The sequence below is a fragment of the Lissotriton helveticus genome, chromosome 1_1 (genome assembly GCF_964261635.1).
Source record: "Lissotriton helveticus chromosome 1_1, aLisHel1.1, whole genome shotgun sequence".
In the NCBI taxonomy this organism is placed as follows: Eukaryota; Metazoa; Chordata; class Amphibia; order Caudata; family Salamandridae; genus Lissotriton; species Lissotriton helveticus.
This window is the reverse complement of record NC_136057.1, coordinates 1,674,936,576-1,674,962,068: the sequence shown is the minus strand read 5'-3', so window position 1 is coordinate 1,674,962,068 and position 25,493 is coordinate 1,674,936,576. Positions and strand designations below refer to the sequence as shown.

General features: G+C 50.5%; 1 protein-coding gene across 2 annotated transcripts in view; it reads right to left on the bottom strand.

Annotated features, from left to right (window-relative positions):
• B4GALNT1 (beta-1,4-N-acetyl-galactosaminyltransferase 1) overlaps nt 1-24,669 on the bottom strand; it is a 702,884-nt gene extending 678,215 nt beyond the window's left edge. For both annotated transcript variants that reach the window (XM_078688946.1, XM_078688955.1), the window contains exon 1: nt 24,379-24,669. The gene's annotated coding sequence lies outside the window, so the exon portion shown is untranslated. The remainder of the gene's footprint in view (nt 1-24,378) is intronic.
• Between the last annotated feature and the right edge of the window lie 824 nt (nt 24,670-25,493).

Genomic DNA, 25,493 nt, shown 5'->3' with positions numbered 1-25,493 from the left:
AAATGGCGAATTTGTTTGTACACTGACGACACTGACGAAGCCTTGAGCGAAACGCGTCTGTCGGGGGTGCTGGGGGGTTTGGAAATAAAATATTTGCAAGATCACGACATCGGTGTGCTGGCCGTTTCTTTCTGAACACTATTGTTTGGGAGCGTGTGACGATATATATATATATATATATATATATATATATATATATATATATATATATATATATAAATAATATTGATTTAAAGTACAGCAACATTTGAAAGACGGAGTTTATTTAATGCATCTTTAATCTACAAATACTACCTTCCTTTATGCATCTATATACCTTCCACGTACATATGGATCTATATTTGTATTACTTTTAATTCAGCATATCCAATGCACTACCCTATTTCTCACCCTATACCGCTCTCAATATATCCTCTACCTCAACTCTCTGACTCATCTCAAACCTCTTTCTACTACTCTTTACAATGCACTACCCTATTTCTCACCCTATACCTCTATCAATATATCCTCTACCTCCACTCTCTCATTCACCCCAGACCCAATACCACCCTATACCTCTATCAATATACCCTCTACCCCCACTCTCTCATTCATCCCAAAACCCATACCAGTACTATGATCCCCAAAATAACTCTTTCTAGACTCTTCCCTACTCTACCCCTCCTTGCATCATCTCATACCTCTTTTACTATTTCGAACCCCCAAAACAAGCCTTTCTAAACCCTTACATCTGACTCTTTCCCTTGTGTAGGAAAGTAGGATTTGCTTTTATGGTTACTCCCACATTTTGCCTGGTGCTATACTGTTTCTGGCTAGTCTGACTGGGATTCTGCCAATCAGGACTCCAGTCTCTGTGCTGTCTCCCCTAAATTGGTATGGTAAGTACGTAGGTACATCTCAGAATGGACACTTGTGTCCCCTTATCAGTCCCTAGTATATGGTACTGAGGTACACCAGGGGTCCCAATGGGCTGAAGCATGCATAATGCCACCCATGGGGACAACTCAAACTGTAACTACAGGCCTGACATTGCAGCCTGTGTAAGCTGGTGCTAGCACCACTTACAAAAGATATAATTTTCCCCATATCTAAGGTCACTGCACTTAAAACCTGTAAGTCACCCTTAATGCAGGTCTTTCAATCCTGAAGGCAAGGAGCTTGGTTCTTAGTTTGAGGGTGCCCCTGCATGAACAGTACACCCCTCCAACCTTCGGAGTGCATTCTCCCGGGCTGTAAGTGAATCAGCCTTTACAATACATAGATTGGCCATGCGTCATTACGCGACGACTATCTCTAAACTGGCTGTAACGAACCATGTCATGTTTGGTATCAAACATGTTGAAATCATACTGCCACACCAATTCCATGTACTATAAAGTTCCTCCGTGAGGCCATCAGTGCTCCGGTACCAGCCTTCTAGACCCGGACAGCACAACATGGGTGCTGCCGACCAGAGACACGATTCTGCCCTCCTGCTGCTGAGCCAAGCTCGAGCAGGGAAAGGCAGAACAATATGTATCCTATTACAGGGAGGTGTGACCACCTCCCAGACAGAATTTAGTGTGTTGGGGCCAGGTGGGAGCGCTTGCCAGTGCCACTCAGTCTTCTTGAAGGGCACATTTGGTGCCCTCCTTGCATGGTCCAGTTCAAACCAGCTCAGGGAGTCGTGGGCTCCCGCCCTGGCGCGATACTGGACAAAGGACATGGGAGTATCCTCCTCAGTGGGCCACCCCTCCCCTGGGAGGAAACCCTGAATCGTCCCAACCCTTTCCTTAGGGTACTCAAGGGCTTACCTGAGGGTAAGTCCCTAGATTTGTCATGGGACAAGATTCCTTTCAAGACCCCACTTCTTCTTTGTCCTTCTGGGAGCTCTGGACTTCGTTCTGGGCATCAAGGCTGCAACTGGGAAGACTCCTGCTGCTCCTGATCTCGTCGCCCTCGTTGTCTGCTGCAACGTCCATGTCTGTGCTCAATACAGGAACCTTCCAAGGCCTGTGGGCATCCAAGACACCTGAAGGAATCTCCCTTGAAGTAAAGAAGTCACTTTACTGCATCTGCAGGCCCCACAACTAAGCTGACTGGTCTGCTGATCCTGGGCTCCCATTGGCTTCGAAAGACTCAGCCACACAGGTGGTGATTCTTCACATCCCTCGATGTCTGCTCTGCCCTCTCACCAAATTTGAGGCCAGTATCCAGCATCGGAGCTGCAGGAACTGAACCCCTGTGCACAGTGTTGGCTTGCTGTTGCAAAGGCTTGTTGGCTTCCTTCCTCCACGATCTTCAGGCTCCAAGTAGCCCTAACTTCAAGCACCTCCTGTGACCAAGATCCTCATCCTCACCTCATCACTTGCACCAAGGGCCTGCATCTTTGATGAGCTGCTCGAGGTCCTCTTGCGACTCTAGTGCCTCCAGCATGTGGGTCCTCCTGGTTACTTACCTCGGGTGGTTCCTTGGGTCCCTGGCTCTTATACATTTCCTGGGTATAGTCTTGACTTGAGTCGTGGTTCGCATACCACTATTTTAGTATATGGTTTGGTCTCCCCCTGGCGACCACTGTGTATTTGTGCTACTTACTTGTTTCTATTGCAAAGTATTGTGTGCAATGTGTATATCTCCGGCTAGGAAATCTCTGTATCTGTCAATGAGTGTCTTATAATAAACACATATTTTTATAAATGCACTTATGTTATGTTGTTATGTTATGTTAAAGGTTTGTTGAGCGCGACAGCTGCCCCAGCAATGGGGCGGCCCGGCGCTAAGAACCATAGCACAACCAACTGGGTGAGGGTAAGGAGAAAGGGACCTACAGACGTGGAAAGAGGTGGGTTTTAATTGCTTTACGGAAAGTGAATAGGTTGTCGATGCTGCGGATGTGAAGGGGTAGAGAGTTCCATAGTTTAGCTGCCAGAAGTCTGAAGGAGCGTCCTCCACAGCGGCAGAGCTTTGTACGGGGGACCACTACTAGATGTTGGCCCATAGAGCGAAGATTGCGTTGGGGGGTGTATGGAATAAGCAGCGATTGGAGGAGTTCAGGGCCCTCCGTTTTCAGGATTTTAAAAGCAGTGGTGAGGGCCTTAAATTGAATGCGGGCTTCCACAGGAAGCCAGTGGAGTCTCTGTATGGTGGCTCTGACCGAGCATCTTCTGGGAAGGCCTACAATAGCCCTGGCTGCAGAATTCTGAATTCGCTGAAGCCTAGTTGTCTCGGCTTTGTTGGCGCCTAATAATAGGACGCTCGCATAGTCCAGCCGGGCCAGGATGGTGGCCTGGACAATGAGCTGCCGTGTTTTGGGGTCAAAGAAGCCTAGAATGGGATTGAGGTTTCTCAGCAGCCCAATGCATGTCGCTGCTACCTTTTTGGTGTGAGTTTGGTAGTTCAGCGCGGAATCCAGCCATACTCCTAAGTTTTTGACCAGAGATTTGGAAGGGGGGGTAGGGCACAGTAAGGGGGGCCACCAGTGGTCATTCCAGTGGCTGAGGTTTTTACCCAGGAGTAACACCTCGGTTTTCTCTGCATTCAGTTGTAGACAATTTTCGGTCATCCAGTTGGCAACTGCGGCCAGCCCATCTCTGAATTTTGTAGCAGAGGTAGAGGGCACCTCAGTGAGGGTGATTACCAGCTGTGTGTCGTCGGCGTACGACACCAGCGTGAGATCCCATTCTTTGGCCACTGCCGCAAGGGGCTGCATGTACAAGTTAAAAAGAGATGGACTAAGGGCAGAGCCCTGTGGTACTCCTTGGCCAATAGCATGAGAATGGGAGATGAATGGAGGAGCTGACACACGAAAGGATCTGTTCGTGAGGAATGATCGGAACCATTCAAGTGCCCGATCAGTGATCCCAATATTTTCCAGACGGCTCAGGAGGATCTCATGGGAGACCGTGTCAAAGGCTGCGCTGAGATCAAGCAGTATCAGCGCAGCGCTCTGACCGGTGTCCATGATTTCCCTGAGGTGTTCGGTGGTGGCAAGAAGGGCGGACTCCGTACTGTGTCCCGGCCTAAACCCGTGTTGGGAGGGGTCCAAGATGTTGTTTTCTGCCATATGGGCAGTGAGTACGGTGTTCGCATGGGCTTCTGCAAGTTTGGACACCCAGGGGAGTAGTGAGACGGGCCTGTAGTTCTCCGGCTTTGTGGGGTCCAATGTCGGTTTTTTAATAATGGGAGTGACTCAGGCCTGTTTCCAACATGTGGGTACTGTGGCCGATGAAAAGGAGAGATTAAGGAGCGTGGCCAAAGAGGGAAGAAAGAAGTCCAGAGCATCCAGAAACTGGGCTGGTCTCATGGGGTCTGAGGGGGCGCCGGATTTCACCTTTCTGCAAAATTTAGCTAGGTCCTCGTGGGAGATAGCCGGCAGACAAGTAAGCCCGGGGCCTTTGCAAGCGAGATAGGGAGAGCTAGCGCGGGCCGAGGGGTTTTGTATGAAGGTGTTGTAGATCTTCCTCACCTTTTCTATAAAAAAAGTGGCGAGGTCCTCACACTGCTGAGTGGAGGAAATACATGAGGCAGGGTTACCGCCATTTTGTAATTTTTGGACCAGTTTGAAGATTGTTTTCGTGGGGTTGGAGCTGGAATCAATTTCTTTGGCGTAGAAGGATGCGCGAGCAGTGCGTATAGCTTTATGATATCTCTTGAGTGTGGCCAAGTAGGACGCTTTGTCCTTGTCCCTATATTCTTTCCTCCAGTGACGTTCCACTCTTTTGCTTTCCTTTCTAAGATTTTTTAAGTTCTCGTCATACCATGGGTTCGAGGGGGTGCTCCGTCCTCTAGTCCATTTAGCTGGAATGATGTTATCGAGGCCTTTGGTGATCCATTCCTGAAAGGTGGCATATAGCGTGTTAATGTTGTTCGAGGTTTCGAAATTAAGTTCTCCTAAACTGGCAGGAAAATTCATATTTTGGAGTTTGTGCCAGGGCCGTTTGAGGCAGGAGGCGGGCGTCGCCTTATTGGATTGAGTGTCGGCCGGTATCACAAATGTGACAAGGAAGTGGTCAGTCCACCCCATAGGTATTGGTGGATCAGCTTTGGCTTCCAGAATATTAGTAAAAACCGGGTCGAGTAGGTGGCCAGCTGAGTGAGTAGAGGATTGTATAAGAGGGGTCAGCTGCAAGGCTGTCAGGTCCGCTAAAACACTACTGATTATTTACAACAAGGGGTGGTGATGGACAGAGTCTCTGAATTAAGCAGAGTACTCTCACCCAGTCAAGAGATCAGGGCTAGATCCAACACCGTTTTTTAGCTCATTGCACCATCCCAGTTTCAGAACCTGGCTGTATGCAAATTAGTCTGTCCCTGGCCCAGTGCATCATGGGAACAGGGCAGACCAGACTACAAAAGCCAATTCTTACACTGGGAAGGAAACAAGCTTCCGGGGACCGGTTTCTGGCATTTCAGCCGTCTTCGGCCCGGCTTGCTTGAATCCTGATGGTGCAATGAGCAAGGGACTCACATCTGAGTATACCCTTCCACGCTTAGGGTGGACAAAATTATTTACAACAAGGGGTGGTGATGGACAGAGTCTCTGAATTAAGTAGAGTACTCTCACCCAGTCAAGAGATCAGGGATAGATCCAACACCGTTTTTTAGCTCATTGCACCATCCCAGTTTCAGAACCTGGCTGTATGCAAATTAGTCTGTCCCTGGCCCAGTGCATCATGGGAACAGGGCAGACCAGACTACAAAAGCCAATTCTTACACTGGGAAGGAAACAAGCTTCCGGGGACCGGTTTCTGGCATTTCAGCCGTCTTCGGCCCGGCTTGCTTGAATCCTGATGGTGCAATGAGCAAGGGACTCACATCTGAGTATACCCTTCCACGCTTAGGGTGGACAAAATTATTTACAACAAGGGGTGGTGATGGACAGAGTCTCTGAATTAAGCAGAGTACTCTCACCCAGTCAAGAGATCAGGGCTAGATCCAACACCGTTTTTTAGCTCATTGCACCATCCCAGTTTCAGAACCTGGCTGTATGCAAATTAGTCTGTCCCTGGCCCAGTGCATCATGGGAACAGGGCAGACCAGACTACAAAAGCCAATTCTTACACTGGGAAGGAAACAAGCTTCCGGGGACCGGTTTCTGGCATTTCAGCCGTCTTCGGCCCGGCTTGCTTGAATCCTGATGGTGCAATGAGCAAGGGACTCACATCTGAGTATACCCTTCCACGCTTAGGGTGGACAAAATTATTTACAACAAGGGGTGGTGATGGACAGAGTCACTGAATTAAGCAGAGTACTCTCACCCAGTCAAGAGATCAGGGCTAGATCCAACACCGTTTTTTAGCTCATTGCACCATCCCAGTTTCAGAACCTGGCTGTATGCAAATTAGTCTGTCCCTGGCCCAGTGCATCATGGGAACAGGGCAGACCAGACTACAAAAGCCAATTCTTACACTGGGAAGGAAACAAGCTTCCGGGGACCGGTTTCTGGCATTTCAGCCGTCTTCGGCCCGGCTTGCTTGAATCCTGATGGTGCAATGAGCAAGGGACTCACATCTGAGTATACCCTTCCACGCTTAGGGTGGACAAAATTATTTACAACAAGGGGTGGTGATGGACAGAGTCTCTGAATTAAGCAGAGTACTCTCACCCAGTCAAGAGATCAGGGCTAGATCCAACACCGTTTTTTAGCTCATTGCACCATCCCAGTTTCAGAACCTGGCTGTATGCAAATTAGTCTGTCCCTGGCCCATTGCACCATCAGGATTCAAGCAAGCCGGGCCGAAGACAGCTGTAATGCCAGAAACCGGTCCCCGGAAGCTTGTTTCCTTCCCAGTGTAAGAATTGGCTTTTGTAGTCTGGTCTGCCCTGTTCCCATGATGCACTGGGCCAGGGACAGACTAATTTGCATACAGCCAGGTTCTGAAACTGGGATGGTGCAATGAGCTAAAAAACGGTGTTGGATCTAGCCCAGATCTCTTGACTGGGTGAGAGTATTCTGCTTAATTCAGAGACTCTGTCCCTCACCACCCCTTGTTGTAAATATTTTTGTCCACCCTAAGCGTGGAAGGGTATACTCAGACATGAGTCCCTTGCTCATTGCACCATCAGGATTCAAGCAAGCCGGGCCGAAGACGTCTGTAATGCCAGAAAGCGGTCCCCAGAAGCTTGTTTCCTTCCCAGTGTAAGAATTGGCTTTTGTAGTCTGGTCTGCCCTGTTCCCATGATGCACTGGGCCAGGGACAGACTAATTTGCATACAGCCACGTTCTGAAACTGGGATGGTGCAATGAGCTAAAAAACGGTGTTGGATCTAGCCCAGATCTCTTGACTGGGTGAGAGTATTCTGCTTAATTCAGAGACTCTGTCCCTCACCACCCCTTGTTGTAAATATTTTTGTCCACCCTAAGCGTGGAAGGGTATACTCAGACATGAGTCCCTTGCTCATTGCACCATCAGGATTTAAGCAAGCCGGGCCGAAGACGGCTGTAATGCCAGAAACCGGTCCCCGGAAGCTTGTTTCCTTCCCAGTGTAAGAATTGGCTTTTGTAGTCTGGTCTGCCCTGTTCCCATGATGCACTGGGCCAGGGACAGACTAATTTGCATACAGCCAGGTTCTGAAACTGGGATGGTGCAATGAGCTAAAAAACGGTGTTGGATCTAGCCCAGATCTCTTGACTGGGTGAGAGTATTCTGCTTAATTCAGAGACTCTGTCCCTCACCACCCCTTGTAAATATTTTTGTCCACCCTAAGCGTGGAAGGGTATACTCAGACATGAGTCCCTTGCTCATTGCACCATCAGGATTTAAGCAAGCCGGGCCGAAGACGGCTGTAATGCCAGAAACCGGTCCCCGGAAGCTTGTTTCCTTCCCAGTGTAAGAATTGGCTTTTGTAGTCTGGTCTGCCCTGTTCCCATGATGCACTGGGCCAGGGACAGACTAATTTGCATACAGCCAGGTTCTGAAACTGGGATGGTGCAATGAGCTAAAAAACGGTGTTGGATCTAGCCCAGATCTCTCGACTGGGTGAGAGTATTCTGCTTAATTCAGAGACTCTGTCCCTCACCACCCCTTGTTGTAAATATTTTTGTCCACCCTAAGCGTGGAAGGGTATACTCAGACATGAGTCCCTTGCTCATTGCACCATCAGGATTCAAGCAAGCCGGGCCGAAGACGGCTGTAATGCCAGAAACCGGTCCCCGGAAGCTTGTTTCCTTCCCAGTGTAAGAATTGGCTTTTGTAGTCTGGTCTGCCCTGTTCCCATGATGCACTGGGCCAGGGACAGACTAATTTGCATACAGCCAGGTTCTGAAACTGGGATGGTGCAATGAGCTAAAAAACGGTGTTGGATCTAGCCCAGATCTCTTGACTGGGTGAGAGTATTCTGCTTAATTCAGAGACTCTGTCCCTCACCACCCCTTGTTGTAAATATTTTTGTCCACCCTAAGCGTGGAAGGGTATACTCAGACATGAGTCCCTTGCTCATTGCACCATCAGGATTCAAGCAAGCCGGGCCGAAGACGGCTGTAATGCCAGAAACCGGTCCCCGGAAGCTTGTTTCCTTCCCAGTGTAAGAATTGGCTTTTGTAGTCTGGTCTGCCCTGTTCCCATGATGCACTGGGCCAGGGACAGACTAATTTGCATACAGCCAGGTTCTGAAACTGGGATGGTGCAATGAGCTAAAAAACGGTGTTGGATCTAGCCCAGATCTCTTGACTGGGTGAGAGTATTCTGCTTAATTCAGAGACTCTGTCCCTCACCACCCCTTGTTGTAAATATTTTTGTCCACCCTAAGCGTGGAAGGGTATACTCAGACATGAGTCCCTTGCTCATTGCACCATCAGGATTCAAGCAAGCCGGGCCGAAGACGGCTGTAATGCCAGAAACCGGTCCCCGGAAGCTTGTTTCCTTCCCAGTGTAAGAATTGGCTTTTGTAGTCTGGTCTGCCCTGTTCCCATGATGCACTGGGCCAGAGACAGACTAATTTGCATACAGCCAGGTTCTGAAACTGGGATGGTGCAATGAGCTAAAAAAGGTGTTGGATCTAGCCCAGATCTCTTGACTGGGTGAGAGTATTCTGCTTAATTCAGAGACTCTGTCCCTCACCACCCCTTGTTGTAAATATTTTTGTCCACCCTAAGCGTGGAAGGGTATACTCAGACATGAGTCCCTTGCTCATTGCACCATCAGGATTCAAGCAAGCCGGGCCGAAGACGGCTATAATGCCAGAAACCGGTCCCCGGAAGCTTGTTTCCTTCCCAGTGTAAGAATTGGCTTTTGTAGTCTGGTCTGCCCTGTTCCCATGATGCACTGGGCCAGGGACAGACTAATTTGCATACAGCCAGGTTCTGAAACTGGGATGGTGCAATGAGCTAAAAAACGGTGTTGGATCTAGCCCAGATCTCTTGACTGGGTGAGAGTATTCTGCTTAATTCAGAGACTCTGTCCCTCACCACCCCTTGTTGTAAATATTTTTGTCCACCCTAAGCGTGGAAGGGTATACTCAGACATGAGTCCCTTGCTCATTGCACCATCAGGATTCAAGCAAGCCGGGCCGAAGACGGCTGTAATGCCAGAAACCGGTCCCCGGAAGCTTGTTTCCTTCCCAGTGTAAGAATTGGCTTTTGTAGTCTGGTCTGCCCTGTTCCCATGATGCACTGGGCCAGGGACAGACTAATTTGCATACAGCCAGGTTCTGAAACTGGGATGGTGCAATGAGCTAAAAAACGGTGTTGGATCTAGCCCAGATCTCTTGACTGGGTGAGAGTATTCTGCTTAATTCAGAGACTCTGTCCCTCACCACCCCTTGTTGTAAATATTTTTGTCCACCCTAAGCGTGGAAGGGTATACTCAGACATGAGTCCCTTGCTCATTGCACCATCAGGATTCAAGCAAGCCGGGCCGAAGACGGCTGTAATGCCAGAAACCGGTCCCCGGAAGCTTGTTTCCTTCCCAGTGTAAGAATTGGCTTTTGTAGTCTGGTCTGCCCTGTTCCCATGATGCACTGGGCCAGGGACAGACTAATTTGCATACAGCCAGGTTCTGAAACTGGGATGGTGCAATGAGCTAAAAAACGGTGTTGGATCTAGCCCAGATCTCTTGACTGGGTGAGAGTATTCTGCTTAATTCAGAGACTCTGTCCCTCACCACCCCTTGTTGTAAATATTTTTGTCCACCCTAAGCGTGGAAGGGTATACTCAGACATGAGTCCCTTGCTCATTGCACCATCAGGATTCAAGCAAGCCGGGCCGAAGACGGCTGTAATGCCAGAAACCGGTCCCCGGAAGCTTGTTTCCTTCCCAGTGTAAGAATTGGCTTTTGTAGTCTGGTCTGCCCTGTTCCCATGATGCACTGGGCCAGGGACAGACTAATTTGCATACAGCCAGGTTCTGAAACTGAGATGGTGCAATGAGCTAAAAAACGGTGTTGGATCTAGCCCAGATCTCTTGACTGGGTGAGAGTATTCTGCTTAATTCAGAGACTCTGTCCCTCACCACCCCTTGTTGTAAATATTTTTGTCCACCCTAAGCGTGGAAGGGTATACTCAGACATGAGTCCCTTGCTCATTGCACCATCAGGATTCAAGCAAGCCGGGCCGAAGACGGCTGTAATGCCAGAAACCGGTCCCCGGAAGCTTGTTTCCTTCCCAGTGTAAGAATTGGCTTTTGTAGTCTGGTCTGCCCAGTTCCCATGATGCACTGGGCCAGGGACAGACTAATTTGCATACAGCCAGGTTTTGAAACTGGGATGGTGCAATGAGCTAAAAAACGGTGTTGGATCTAGCCCAGATCTCTTGACTGGGTGAGAGTATTCTGCTTAATTCAGAGACTCTGTCCCTCACCACCCCTTGTTGTAAATATTTTTGTCCACCCTAAGCGTGGAAGGGTATACTCAGACATGAGTCCCTTGCTCATTGCACCATCAGGATTCAAGCAAGCCGGGCCGAAGACGGCTGTAATGCCAGAAACCGGTCCCCGGAAGCTTGTTTCCTTTCCAGTGTAAGAATTGGCTTTTGTAGTCTGGTCTGCCCTGTTCCCATGATGCACTGGGCCAGGGACAGACTAATTTGCATACAGCCAGGTTCTGAAACTGGGATGGTGCAATGAGCTAAAAAACGGTGTTGGATCTAGCCCAGATCTCTTGACTGGGTGAGAGTATTCTGCTTAATTCAGAGACTCTGTCCCTCACCACCCCTTGTTGTAAATATTTTTGTCCACCCTAAGCGTGGAAGGGTATACTCAGACATGAGTCCCTTGCTCATTCCACCATCAGGATTCAAGCAAGCCGGGCCGAAGACGGCTGTAATGCCAGAAACCGGTCCCCGGAAGCTTGTTTCCTTCCCAGTGTAAGAATTGGCTTTTGTAGTCTGGTCTGCCCTGTTCCCATGATGCACTGGGCCAGGGACAGACTAATTTGCATACAGCCAGGTTCTGAAACTGGGATGGTGCAATGAGCTAAAAAACGGTGTTGGATCTAGCCCAGATCTCTTGACTGGGTGAGAGTATTCTGCTTAATTCAGAGACTCTGTCCCTCACCACCCCTTGTTGTAAATATTTTTGTCCACCCTAAGCGTGGAAGGGTATACTCAGACATGAGTCCCTTGCTCATTGCACCATCAGGATTCAAGCAAGCCGGGCCGAAGACGGCTGTAATGCCAGAAACCGGTCCCCGGAAGCTTGTTTCCTTCCCAGTGTAAGAATTGGCTTTTGTAGTCTGGTCTGCCCTGTTCCCATGATGCACTGGGCCAGGGACAGACTAATTTGCATACAGCCAGGTTCTGAAACTGGGATGGTGCAATGAGCTAAAAAACGGTGTTGGATCTAGCCCAGATCTCTTGACTGGGTGAGAGTATTCTGCTTAATTCAGAGACTCTGTCCCTCACCACCCCTTGTTGTAAATATTTTTGTCCACCCTAAGCGTGGAAGGGTATACTCAGACATGAGTCCCTTGCTCATTGCACCATCAGGATTCAAGCAAGCCGGGCCGAAGACGGCTGTAATGCCAGAAACCGGTCCCCGGAAGCTTGTTTCCTTCCCAGTGTAAGAATTGGCTTTTGTAGTCTGGTCTGCCCTGTTCCCATGATGCACTGGGCCAGGGACAGACTAATTTGCATACAGCCAGGTTCTGAAACTGGGATGGTGCAATGAGCTAAAAAACGGTGTTGGATCTAGCCCAGATCTCTTGACTGGGTGAGAGTATTCTGCTTAATTCAGAGACTCTGTCCCTCACCACCCCTTGTTGTAAATATTTTTGTCCACCCTAAGCGTGGAAGGGTATACTCAGACATGAGTCCCTTGCTCATTGCACCATCAGGATTCAAGCAAGCCGGGCCGAAGACGGCTGTAATGCCAGAAACCGGTCCCCGGAAGCTTGTTTCCTTCCCAGTGTAAGAATTGGCTTTTGTAGTCTGGTCTGCCCTGTTCCCATGATGCACTGGGCCAGGGACAGACTAATTTGCATACAGCCAGGTTCTGAAACTGGGATGGTGCAATGAGGTAAAAAACGGTGTTGGATCTAGCCCAGATCTCTTGACTGGGTGAGAGTATTCTGCTTAATTCAGAGACTCTGTCCCTCACCACCCCTTGTTGTAAATATTTTTGTCCACCCTAAGCGTGGAAGGGTATACTCAGACATGAGTCCCTTGCTCATTGCACCATCAGGATTCAAGCAAGCCGGGCCGAAGACGGCTGTAATGCCAGAAACCGGTCCCCGGAAGCTTGTTTCCTTCCCAGTGTAAGAATTGGCTTTTGTAGTCTGGTCTGCCCTGTTCCCATGATGCACTGGGCCAGGGACAGACTAATTTGCATACAGCCAGGTTTTGAAACTGGGATGGTGCAATGAGCTAAAAAACGGTGTTGGATCTAGCCCAGATCTCTTGACTGGGTGAGAGTATTCTGCTTAATTCAGAGACTCTGTCCCTCACCACCCCTTGTTGTAAATATTTTTGTCCACCCTAAGCGTGGAAGGGTATACTCAGACATGAGTCCCTTGCTCATTGCACCATCAGGATTCAAGCAAGCCGGGCCGAAGACGGCTGTAATGCCAGAAACCGGTCCCCGGAAGCTTGTTTTCTTCCCAGTGTAAGAATTGGCTTTTGTAGTCTGGTCTGCCCTGTTCCCATGATGCACTGGGCCAGGGACAGACTAATTTGCATACAGCCAGGTTCTGAAACTGGGATGGTGCAATGAGCTAAAAAACGGTGTTGGATCTAGCCCAGATCTCTTGACTGGGTGAGAGTATTCTGCTTAATTCAGAGACTCTGTCCCTCACCACCCCTTGTTGTAAATATTTTTGTCCACCCTAAGCGTGGAAGGGTATACTCAGACATGGGTCCCTTGCTCATTGCACCATCAGGATTCAAGCAAGCCGGGCCGAAGACGGCTGTAATGCCAGAAACCGGTCCCCGGAAGCTTGTTTCCTTCCCAGTGTAAGAATTGGCTTTTGTAGTCTGGTCTGCCCTGTTCCCATGATGCACTGGGCCAGGGACAGAGTAATTTGCATACAGCCAGGTTCTGAAACTGGGATGGTGCAATGAGCTAAAAAACGGTGTTGGATCTAGCCCAGATCTCTTGACTGGGTGAGAGTATTCTGCTTAATTCAGAGACTCTGTCCCTCACCACCCCTTGTTGTAAATATTTTTGTCCACCCTAAGCGTGGAAGGGTTTACTCAGACATGAGTCCCTTGCTCATTGCACCATCAGGATTCAAGCAAGCCGGGCCGAAGACGGCTGTAATGCCAGAAACCGGTCCCCGGAAGCTTGTTTCCTTCCCAGTGTAAGAATTGGCTTTTGTAGTCTGGTCTGCCCTGTTCCCATGATGCACTGGGCCAGGGACAGACTAATTTGCATACAGCCAGGTTCTGAAACTGGGATGGTGCAATGAGCTAAAAAACGGTGTTGGATCTAGCCCAGATCTCTTGACTGGGTGAGAGTATTCTGCTTAATTCAGAGACTCTGTCCCTCACCACCCCTTGTTGTAAATATTTTTGTCCACCCTAAGCGTGGAAGGGCATACTCAGACATGAGTCCCTTGCTCATTGCACCATCAGGATTCAAGCAAGCCGGGCCGAAGACGGCTGTAATGCCAGAAACCGGTCCCCGGAAGCTTGTTTCCTTCCAGTGTAAGAATTGGCTTTTGTAGTCTGGTCTGCCCTGTTCCCATGATGCACTGGGCCAGGGACAGACTAATTTGCATACAGCCAGCTTCTGAAACTGCGAATGTGCAATGAGCTAAAAAACGGTGTTGGATCTAGCCCAGATCTCTTGACTGGGTGAGAGTATTCTGCTTAATTCAGAGACTCTGTCCCTCACCACCCCTTGTTGTAAAAAACTACTGATGGTCGGATCCGAGATGGAGTCGAAGTGGAGGTTTAGGTCCCCCAAGATCGTGAAGTTAGCGGAGCTTGTAACCAGAGCATGGGCTATCTCTAATATTTCCTCTATAAATTTCGAGGAGGGGCCCGGTGGTCTATAATAAAAAGGCCAGAGAGGGAGAACTGAGGGCTAGTGATGATTTTAAATCGAGCACACTCACAGCCCGTAGTGTCTTCCTTCACAAAAGTACAGGTGTATGATGTTCTATAGATAGCGGCAATGCCACCTCCCCTCGTGCCTCTATTGATGGAGGTCATAGAGAATCCATCCGGTAGCGTCAGATTGGGGATGCTAGTTAGATCGTCCTTAAGCCAGGTTTCACATACAAACAGTATGTCTGGGTTCATGTCTGTCAATAGAGTGTATACCTCCAAATGGTGTTTTACCAGGGACCTGACATTAAGCTGAGAAATTAGGAGCGAGGGAAGGTTCTTTCTAGCGCTTCTGTGACGGGGTAGCCCAGGTGCAGGTATGATTAAGCTACAGGAGTTACATTGAAGAGCAGTCTGTCCAATGCAGCCCTCTAGCCTGTCACAGCGTAGGCTCTGGTTAAGGGCAAGAAGATGATTTTTGTCATAATAGTGTGCCGTCCGAGTTTTTTGGGCAGGGGGGGTGGCGAGAGGCGATGACTTGGCGAGGACGGGCGAAGACGGGCTTGCCTTAGGCGCGCCTTCGGCACGCAGACGGCGCGCCCGCTGCGCCCTTCCGCTGCGCGTACGGTGTAGACACATATTTTTATGAGGAGGAAGGAGGGGGGCGTGGCCTCCAAGGGGGCGTGGCCTATCAGCACGCCAGCAATGGCGCCGTGGTTGTTTTTGGGAGTCCGCTGACAGCGCGAGGGCAGCTGTGCGGTGTGCTCTTGGACCGAGTCCAGTGAAGCCTGGGTGAGTAAGTGCTATTAAAATCTGCAGCTAAACACAAGTGACACACAAAATATTTTAAAACAAAGAGCGCCTATCTCCCGGCTTTTCGCCTCAGGAGGTTTAGAAGGTTCTGGCAGGCGACGCTATTCCTCAGCGTTAAATACCTGTTCAGGAGGGGGGCGTGGCCTCCAAGGGGGCGTGGCCTATCAGCACGCCGGCAATGGTGCCGTGGTTGTTTTTGGGAGTGCGCTGACAGCCCGAGGGCAGCTGTGCGGTGTGCTCTTGGACCGAGTCCAGTGAAGCCTAGGGTGAGTAAGTGCTATTAAAATCAGCAGCTAAACACAAGTGACACACAAAATATTTTAAAACAAAGAGCGCCTATCTCCCGGCTTTTCGCCTCAGGAGGTTTAGAAGGTTCTGGCAGGTGACGCTATTCCTCAGCGTTAAATACCTGTTCAGGAGGGGGGCGTGGCCTCCAAGGGGGCGTGGCCTATCAGCACGCCGGCAATGGCGCCGTGGTTGTTTTTGGGAGTGCGCTGACAGCGCGAGGGCAGCTGTGCGGTGTGCTCTTGGACCGAGTCCAGTGAAGCCTAGGGTGAGTAAGTGCTATTAAAATCAGCAGCTAAACACAAGTGACACACAAAATATTTTAAAACAAAGAGCGCCTATCTCCCGGCTTTTCGCCTCAGGAGGTTTAGAAGGTTCTGGCAGGCGACGCTATTCCTCAGCGTTAAATACCTGTTCAGGAGGGGGGCGTGGCCTCCAAGGGGGCATGGCCTATCAGCACGCCGGCAATGGCGCCGTGGTTGTTTTTGGGAGTCCGCTGACAGCGCGAGGGCAGCTGTGCGGTGTGCTCTTGGACCGAGTCCAGTGAAGCCTGGGTGAGTAAGTGCTATTAAAATCAGCAGCTAAACACAAGTGACACACAAAATATTTTAAAACAAAGAGCGCCTATCTCCCGGCTTTTCGCCTCAGGAGGTTTAGAAGGTTCTGGCAGGCGACGCTATTCCTCAGCGTTAAATACCTGTTCAGGAGGGGGCGTGGCCTCCAAGGGGGCGTGGCCTATCAGCACGCCGGCAATGGCGCCGTGGTTGTTTTTGGGAGTCCGCTGACAGCGCGAGGGCAGCTGTGCGGTGTGCTCTTGGACCGAGTCCAGTGAAGCCTAGGGTGAGTAAGTGCTATTAAAATCAGCAGCTAAACACAAGTGACACACAAAATATTTTAAAACAAAGAGCGCCTATCTCCCGGCTTTTCGCCTCAGGAGGTTTAGAAGGTTCTGGCAGGCGACGCTATTCCTCAGCATTAAATACCTATTCAGGAGGGGGGCGTGGCCTCCAAGGGGGCGTGGCCTATCAGCACGCCGGCAATAGCGCCGTGGTTGTTTTTGGGAGTCCGCTGACAGCGCGAGGGCAGCTGTGCGGTGTGATCTTGGACCGAGTCCAGTGAAGCCTAGGGTGAGTAAGTGCTATTAAAATCAGCAGCTAAACACAAGTGACACACAAAATATTTTAAAACAAAGAGCGCCTATCTCCCGGCTTTTCGCCTCAGGAGGTTTAGAAGGTTCTGGCAGGCGACGCTATTCCTCAGCGTTAAATACCTGTTCAGGAGGGGGTCGTGGCCTCCAAGGGGGCGTGGCCTATCAGCACGCCGGCAATGGCGCCGTGGTTGTTTTTGGGAGTCCGCTGACAGCGCGAGGGCAGCTGTGCGGTGTGCTCTTGGACCGAGTCCAGTGAAGCCTGGGTGAGTAAGTGCTATTAAAATCAGCAGCTAAACACAAGTGACACACAAAATATTTTAAAACAAAGAGCGCCTATCTCCCGGCTTTTCGCCTCAGGAGGTTTAGAAGGTTCTGGCAGGCGACGCTATTCCTCAGCGTTAAATACCTGTTCAGGAGGGGGGCGTGGCCTCCAAGGGGGCGTGGCCTATCAGCACGCCGGCAATGGCGCCGTGGTTGTTTTTGGGAGTCCGCTGACAGCGCGAGGGCAGCTGTGCGGTGTGCTCTTGGACCGAGTCCAGTGAAGCCTAGGGTGAGTAAGTGCTATTAAAATCAGCAGCTAAACACAAGTGACACACAAAATATTTTAAAACAAAGAGCGCCTATCTCCCGGCTTTTCGCCTCAGGAGGTTTAGAAGGTTCTGGCAGGCGACGCTATTCCTCAGCGTTAAATACCTGTTCAGGAGGGGGGCGTGGCCTCCAAGGGGGCGTGGCCTATCAGCACGCCGGCAATGGCGCCGTGGTTGTTTTTGGGAGTGCGTTGACAGCGCGAGGGCAGCTGTGCGGTGTGCTCTTGGACCGAGTCCAGTGAAGCCTGGGTGAGTACGTGCTATTAAAATCAGCAGCTAAACACAAGTGACACACAAAATATTTTAAAACAAAGAGCGCCTATCTCCCGGCTTTTCGCCTCAGGAGGTTTAGAAGGTTCTGGCAGGCGACGCTATTCCTCAGCGTTAAATACCTGTTCAGGAGGGGGGCGTGGCCTCCAAGGGGGCGTGGCCTATCAGCACGCTGGCAATGGCGCCGTGGTTGTTTTTGGGAGTCCGCTGACAGCGCGAGGGCAGCTGTGCGGCGTGCTCTTGGACCGAGTCCAGTGAAGCCTAGGGTGAGTAAGTGCTATTAAAATCAGCAGCTAAACACAAGTGACACACAAAATATTTTAAAACAAAGAGCGCCTATCTCCCGGCTTTTCGCCTCAGGAGGTTTAGAAGGTTCTGGCAGGCGACGCTATTCCTCAGCGTTAAATACCTGTTCAGGAGGGGGCGTGGCCTCCAAGGGGGTGTGGCCTATCAGCACGCCGGCAATGGCGCCGTGGTTGTTTTTGGGAGTCCGCTGACAGCGCGAGGGCAGCTGTGCGGTGTGCTCTTGTACCGAGTCCAGTGAAGCCTGGGTGAGTAAGTGCTATTAAAATCAGCAGCTAAACACAAGTGACACACAAAATATTTTAAAACAAAGAGCGCCTATCTCCCGGCTTTTCGCCTCAGGAGGTTTAGAAGGTTCTGGCAGGCGACGCTATTCCTCAGCGTTAAATACCTGTTCAGGAGGGGGCGTGGCCTCCAAGGGGGCGTGGCCTATCAGCACACCGGCAATGGCGCCGTGGTTGTTTTTGAGAGTCCGCTGACAGCGCGAGGGCAGCTGTGCGGTGTGCTCTTGGACCGAGTCCAGTGAAGCCTAGGGTGAGTAAGTGCTATTAAAATCAGCAGCTAAACACAAGTGGCACACAAATTTTTTTAAAACAAAGAGCGCCTATCTCCCGGCTTTTCGCCTCAGGAGGTTTAGAAGGTTCTGGCAGGCGACGCTATTCCTCAGCGTTAAATACCTGTTCAGGAGGGGGGCGTGGCCTCCAAGGGGGCGTGGCCTATCAGCACGCCGGCAATGGCGCCGTGGTTGTTTTTGGGAGTCCGCTGACAGCGCGAGGGCAGCTGTGCGGTGTGCTCTTGGACCGAGTCCAGTGAAGCCTGGGTGAGTAAGTTCTATTAAAATCAGCAGCTAAACACAAGTGACACACAAAATATTTTAAAACAAAGAGGGCCTATCTCCCGGCTTTTCGCCTCAGGAGGTTTAGAAGGTTCTGGCAGGCGACGCTATTCCTCAGCGTTAAATACCTGTTCAGGAGAGGGGCGTGGCCTCCAAGGGGGCGTGGCCTATCAGCACGCCGGCAATGGCGCCGTGGTTGTTTTTGGGAGTCCGCTGACAGCGCGAGGGCAGCTGTGCGGTGTGCTCTTGGACCGAGTCCAGTGAAGCCTAGGGTGAGTAAGTGGTATTAAAATCAGCAGCTAAACACAAGTGACACACAAAATATTTTAAAACAAAGAGCGCCTATCTCCCGGCTTTTCGCCTCAGGAGGTTTAGAAGGTTCTGGCAGGCGACGCTATTCCTCAGCGTTAAATACCTGTTCAGGAGGGGGGCGTGGCCTCCAAGGGGGCGTGGCCTATCAGCACGCCGGCAATGGCGCCGTGGTTGTTTTTGGGAGTCCGCTGACAGCGCGAGGGCAGCTGTGCGGTGTGCTCTTGGACCGAGTCCAGTGAAGCCTGGGTGAGTAAGTGCTATTAAAATCAGCAGCTAAACACAAGTGACACACAAAATATTTTAAAACAAAGAGCGCCTATCTCCCGGCTTTTCGCCTCAGGAGGTTTAGAAGGTTCTGGCAGGCGACGCTATTCCTCAGCGTTAAATACCTGTTCAGGAGGGGGACATGACCTCCAAGGGGGCGTGGCCTATCAGCACGCCGGCAATGGCGCCGTGGTTGTTTTTGGGAGTCCGCTGACAGCGCGAGGGCAGCTGTGCGGTGTGCTCTTGGACCGAGTCCAGTGAAGCCTGGGTGAGTAAGTGCTATTAAAATCAGCAGCTAAACACAAGTGACACACAAAATATTTTAAAACAAAGAGCGCCTATCTCCCGGCTTTTCGCCTCAGGAGGTTTAGGAGGTTCTGGCAGGCGACGCTATTCCTCAGCGTTAAATACCTGTTCAGGAGGGGGACATGACCTCCAAGGGGGCGTGGCCTATCAGCACGCCGGCAATGGCGCCGTGGTTGTTTTTGGGAGTCCGCTGACAGCGCGAGGGCAGCTGTGCGGTGTGCTCTTAGACTGAGTCCAGTGAAGCCTAGGGTGAGTAAGTGCTATTAAAATCAGCAGCTAAACACAAGTGACACACAAAAAAATTTCAACAAAGAGCCCCTATCTCCCGGCTTTTCGCCTCTGGAGGTTTAGAAGGTTAATCTATACCATTAAGATTATGCTTTGGTAAAACAAGCTACTTTATTCTTCTTCTGAACTAAGCCTGAAGGCTACTCTCCACAGCTACCACTAGAGAGCTTTCTAAGGTTGTCTAAGACCACTAAAATCACCATAAGGATTGTTTGGATGTGTGCAGGGTGCTCACTTACATAAGTGTGCATCATATACCAAGCCAGCTTCTCACACCCTCCACCTCCCTTTTACTCAGCACAAGCCTCCTCCTACTGCTATGAGCTCCAAAACAACCCTTTCCTGTTCTAACTCTCCACTATCCTTTTCAATCCAAATAACAGACTAGCATGTCCACCACTGAAACTAATTTCATATTTCAGTATACTAATTCACAACTAATCCTTGATGGGTTCCGGAGTAGTGTGCTACTCGCCAAAAAGGCACTTCAACACCCCATCAGGGGTAGCAAGAGCTATATAAATGCAAACCTTTTTCCCTCTTCTATCCCTCCGCTATCCTTCTCAATCAAAAAAACAGACAAGCATGTCCACCACTCAAATTACTTTCATATTTCACTATACTAATTTACCACTAATCCTTTATGGGTTCCGGAGTTGCGTGCTACTTGCAAAACAGCGCTTTGACTCCTCGTCCGGGTAGTAAGCGCTATATAAATGCAATTACAATACAATACGATACGATGAGCTATTGACTACTAGGCACCCTGCGGATCATGTTGTATTTGAACAAACTGCTCCAGCTGTCATGTATACTGTGTCGCCGTCTATCGTTGCCGATATTGTGACTTTTGTGTTTCAAGGCTGTGGCCTGGAACGAAAGGCATGCTCCTTGGAATGGAATCACCTCCTTTGTTTGGATATTGGAAGGGTTTACTGCATTTTTCAACGTGAAAACCATTGAAACACTTGACTGTGTGGCCCCAGGACAAGAGCATCAGGAGATGATGCAGGTCAGGCATTGACAGAGATGTGTGTGGACTCAAAGGCAAGAGCGTCAGGGGATGCTGGATGTCAGGCTTGAAGTGCATTGACAGAGCTCTGTGTGGACCCCAAGACAAGAGCATCAGGAGTTAGTGCAGGTCAGGCTTGAGGTGCATTAGCAGAGCCGTGTCTGGCCCACAGATCTGGAGCATTAGTTCACACTTCAGATCAGGCTTGAGGTGCTTCGGCGGAGCTGTGTGTAGGCCAGGGGAACAGCAAGAGGTTTGGCTGGGTGCAAAGGCAGAGCTGTGTTTGTCCCAGTACTGGAATAGTGCAGGTGTGCGCAGGTAAGGGTGAGTTACATCGGCAGCACTGTGTGTGGGACCCATTACTGGAATAGCAGGGGGTGCTGTAAATCAGGATTAGGGTCACTGTTGGGGATATGTATAAATTCCAATTCTGGAACAATAGGAGTGCAGTTCCAGGTCAAGGTGCACTTCGAGAGCTCTATGCGCCTCAGTCCTTGCATTGCAGTGGCGCAAGAAGGTCACTATGAAGGTTCAGCTGCAGATCAGTGGATGTCTTTGGTACGTGAATAGCAACAGGGCTGCAGGTCAGAGCTGAGGTGCATTAGTGACACTGGATTATGGACCCAGTGCAGGAATAGCACTGAGTGCTCTCTGTACTGATTGAGCTGGTTGGCAGAGTGCCACCAGAGTCCCGTTCCTGGAATAGCAGAAGAAGTTCTTTCAAGTAAGGATGGTGGAGATGGGTGGGAGTGTTGGCACAGCTATGATGCAGGTCAGCATTGATTATAGAAGGAATCTGTAAATATTTAATAATGTTGCAAGCCTTTGAATAATGAAGAAATGCAGGCCATCGGCAGACTGCATGGCTTTCTTTCCAGCGCTGCAGCGAGGTACAGCAGGCCAAGGTTGATGTTCTTTGGGTGAGCACACCAGATTAGGCAGATGTGCATTGGCACAGCTCTTTTGGCTGATTGCCAGACTACTATAGACACTAAAGGCCTAACTACGAGTTTGGCGGTGCAGGAGCTGACCATCATGCCAGCGGCCCGCTCCCGCACCACCAAACCTGTGTGCCCACACCGCCCTCCAGATTACGAGTTTCCTTGTGTCGGGCAGGCTTTTTTTGGTGGTCCCATGGCGGTGTCTCTGAAAATGGACACCGCAATGGTAACGGCCCAAAAAATTCTGCACCGCATGTACTGTAAAGTCTACGCCGTGGAGGTACTGGGGTGCATGCACACAGGGGTGCACATGTTATGTGCCCCTGCATGTATCCCCATGCAAATGGGCAACAGGGGGTCCTAATGTTTCAGGATTGCTAGCCGTTGTTTCAAAACCACCATGAATCTCGTAACATGCTTAGTGGTGCTGCAGCGGCACCACCAGCATATTACTGAGGCCTTGACCGCCACACCACTGCCAAGGAACAGCTGTTACATGGTGGCTTTGGTGGCTTTGGTGGTGCAATGGTGGTCCAACTGCTAAAGTTGTAATTGACAGGTCGGGGCAACGGTGAGGCGATGGCTGGATTGTTTTGGGGAATCGGAATAGTAAAAAGAGGTATGAGATGATGCAAGAAGGGGTGGAGTATGGAAGAGTCTCGAAAGGGTTATTTTGGGGATCATAGTAGTAGTAAGGGGTTTGGGTTGAATGAGAGAGTGAAGGGAATGGATTTATTGAGAGCGGTATAGGGTGAGAAATAGGGTAGTACATTGGAAAGAGTAGTAGAAAGAGGTTTGAGATGAGCCAGAGAGTTGAGCTAGAAGATATATTGAGAACGGTAAACATGACACTATAATGTTATGAAACCAGATCATTTTCTTTTGCTGGCAGCAGCAGCACAGATGGGAGGAGAGCAGCCGTTAGCCTACATGGATTTTTAGGTCTGACCTGACAGTGCACCTGCCACTTGACCTTTCATCCTACACTAATATAATTCCCATCCTATTTATATGTAATACTTCACATTAGCAAATACTATTCTTTTAAATTCAGACCTATTGACGTTGCCAGTGCTTGTTGTTTATTAGGCATGGGGATATTGAACCGATACCGAGACAAGAACCTCGTTCCTCAGTAGAAAAGTCATCAGCTCTGGCCGCAAAGCCGGAACCTGTGCGCGGTTTGTCGGTGGTGAATAACACACAGACCCCTTTGATGCCAAAAAGAGCCGACAACACCCGGAAATGTGTCAGTGCTTTACAGTGAAGCTGCTAATACAGGCGAAAAGGGTATTTTAAGAATTTCTATCTTTCACCAAACACGAATGAATGGCAGGAAGAGGCTTCCTGGGGAGCAGGCCAATCGCAGTACAGAAAAAGAGTAAACGCGTATGTCATGATGAGCTGCGCATACACATATGTTCCAGTTGTGTAACTCAAAACAACGACCAGCCCCCGCCCTGAATGTTGTGTGGGGCGCTTGACGCTACCATACGGTACAGCTATTGGGTTCAATGGGAGAGTGTCCAGAGGGGGCATGGACTGCAGGGGGAGGGGGCGGGGGGGCGTTTGGCCCGAAACTGAGATCGGAATAGCAGCATCTCCAATGGTCAGGGCTGAGGTGCATCGCCAGAGCTGTGTGCCCGGCTCCTGTGCATTAGAAGCAGTGGGTGCTACAGGTGAGGGCCGAGGCCCGGGGCAGAGACCGAATCATTTCAGGATCGAGGTGCACTGGCAGAGCTGAGGGCGAGTCCCATTACTGGAGGTGCAGCGGATCAGGGTTGGAGCTGGGGAGAGAGGACAGAGGGAGATTAGAATAGCAGGGGTGCCCTGCCAGGACTGAGGGGCATTGGGAGAACTGTGCGCCCCCCATCGTGAATAGTCGGATGGTGGCGCACCGGCCTGCTAGGGAGCCCTTCACACACCCACGCACCGCAATGCAAGTCTGACAGAGGAGAGCGCATTGTTAACGTTCATGGAGCAGCCGATGGTTAGTGAGAACAGAAGATGGGCAGGGCACGGATCAAAAAAACACAAAAATTGACCACGGCTGCCTAATTATTTTCTACGGAATATTAGCTATGCAGTCAGTACCCTCCCCCAGTTTTCACACAAAGGCCGTGGCATGCACATAGCCTGCGCTCGCACCCTGCAGAGGACCACGCAGCCATCTGCCATCTTCCTGTCGCCGCAGAGGGAGGGGGCTTCCCTAGCAGCCCCTTCCTGCAGAGGGCCGGGGCCCGGCTTTTACAAATCAAGGCACGGGACGCTGCAAGCGTCACTGGGCCATTGAAACTCCTCCAGGGGGCGCTAGGCCCGAGCGGGATCAAATATGGGCCAAGGAGCTTTAAACCCGCTCTGCGGTGCCCTGTTCACCCCCTCCTCTCTTTCAGCTCAGAGGTCTCTTCCCCCCTTGTCCCTTCTAAATAAGGGACAATAGCGCCCCCTCCCCTCACACACACACCGCCGCCCTTTCTACGCAGCGGACACAGTCCAGGACACATTTACACAGCAATGGAAAGATGTCAAATCTTGCACCCAATAGAGTTATTTGAAATACCCTAATTAACACCCAAAATTTGGGGTCCGAGGGGGTGTGAGGGGGCATGGCTTACCTCGCAGAGCGTCGGAGAAGCATCCAGGCGCTAGCCAGTCGGGGTGGAGGGTCCTCTCGGCCCGCCAGGTGCAGACCCTCAGATGCTCGGAGGGGGGAGCCCTCAGATGCCAGCTGGGGGGAGCCCTCAGATGCCAGCTAGGGGCAGCCCTCCTCTGCTAGGACAGAGGCAGATAGCGTCAGTGCCGCTGCCCTTGATGCCCGGTGGGTGTGTGTGTCCGGCCCCCGTCGGTGTCACCCCTCTAGTCTGCTGCTCTCTCGGCACGGGCTGATGCGGGATGCTGAGGCCATCGCAGCCTGTCGAACACTGCTGCTAGGGTACCGATCTCAAGGCCACAGCCCCACCTAGCGGCCGCCCTGGGAAATCCGGCTCCGTCTGCGCCAGGCCAGCGGAAGGCGGGGACGGGCAAGGTGACAGGGACCACGGAGCACTTGGCCGAAAAATAGCATCTGAGATGCGAAGAGGAAGACAAGATACTACGAAGGAAAGAAGAGAGTTGAGACGAAGGCAGAATGTGGAGGAGGAAAGTAGTCTGCGGTGGCGAAATGTAGAATGCAAATATGTATCATCTCATTTCATTTATTTATATCAAAGTACTGCAACAATCTACGAGTTCTCTTCCGGTTACTTCAGAGCCCTGTAAGCACAGGCGCCTTTTGCAGCGACCTGCTGTTCCTATGGCATAAGGGTGGACACGCAAATGCAAGTGTTCGCTCTAGTCTTTTTTCTCGGCGTAAGAAATAGTTCCCATCGTTTGTTCTGTTCAGTGCTCTAAATGGAAAACAAATAAGTGCAGGTGCTCATCAGAATGAGTTAGAGGTGTGGCTATTGGGCGGGCCTAGGGGCGAGGCTAGGGCGGGATATGATACAATGGCACTTCTTCCATCTGATGTGTATTCATTTTGTGCTTGCATTATCCTTGTTAGTAATCTCAAATTCCCCATATGTGCAGATTCCCTCTGTACATGTAACATAACACATGCTTAGTAATTTATAGCCATTTTGCTGTTATGACTCACTAAAATATGTATGCAGCCCATTGCACTCGAAGTGATCTTGACATCTTCTGTGCGGTCTTTGGCCAGAAATGTTTTCACACTGCTAAACACTGTGAT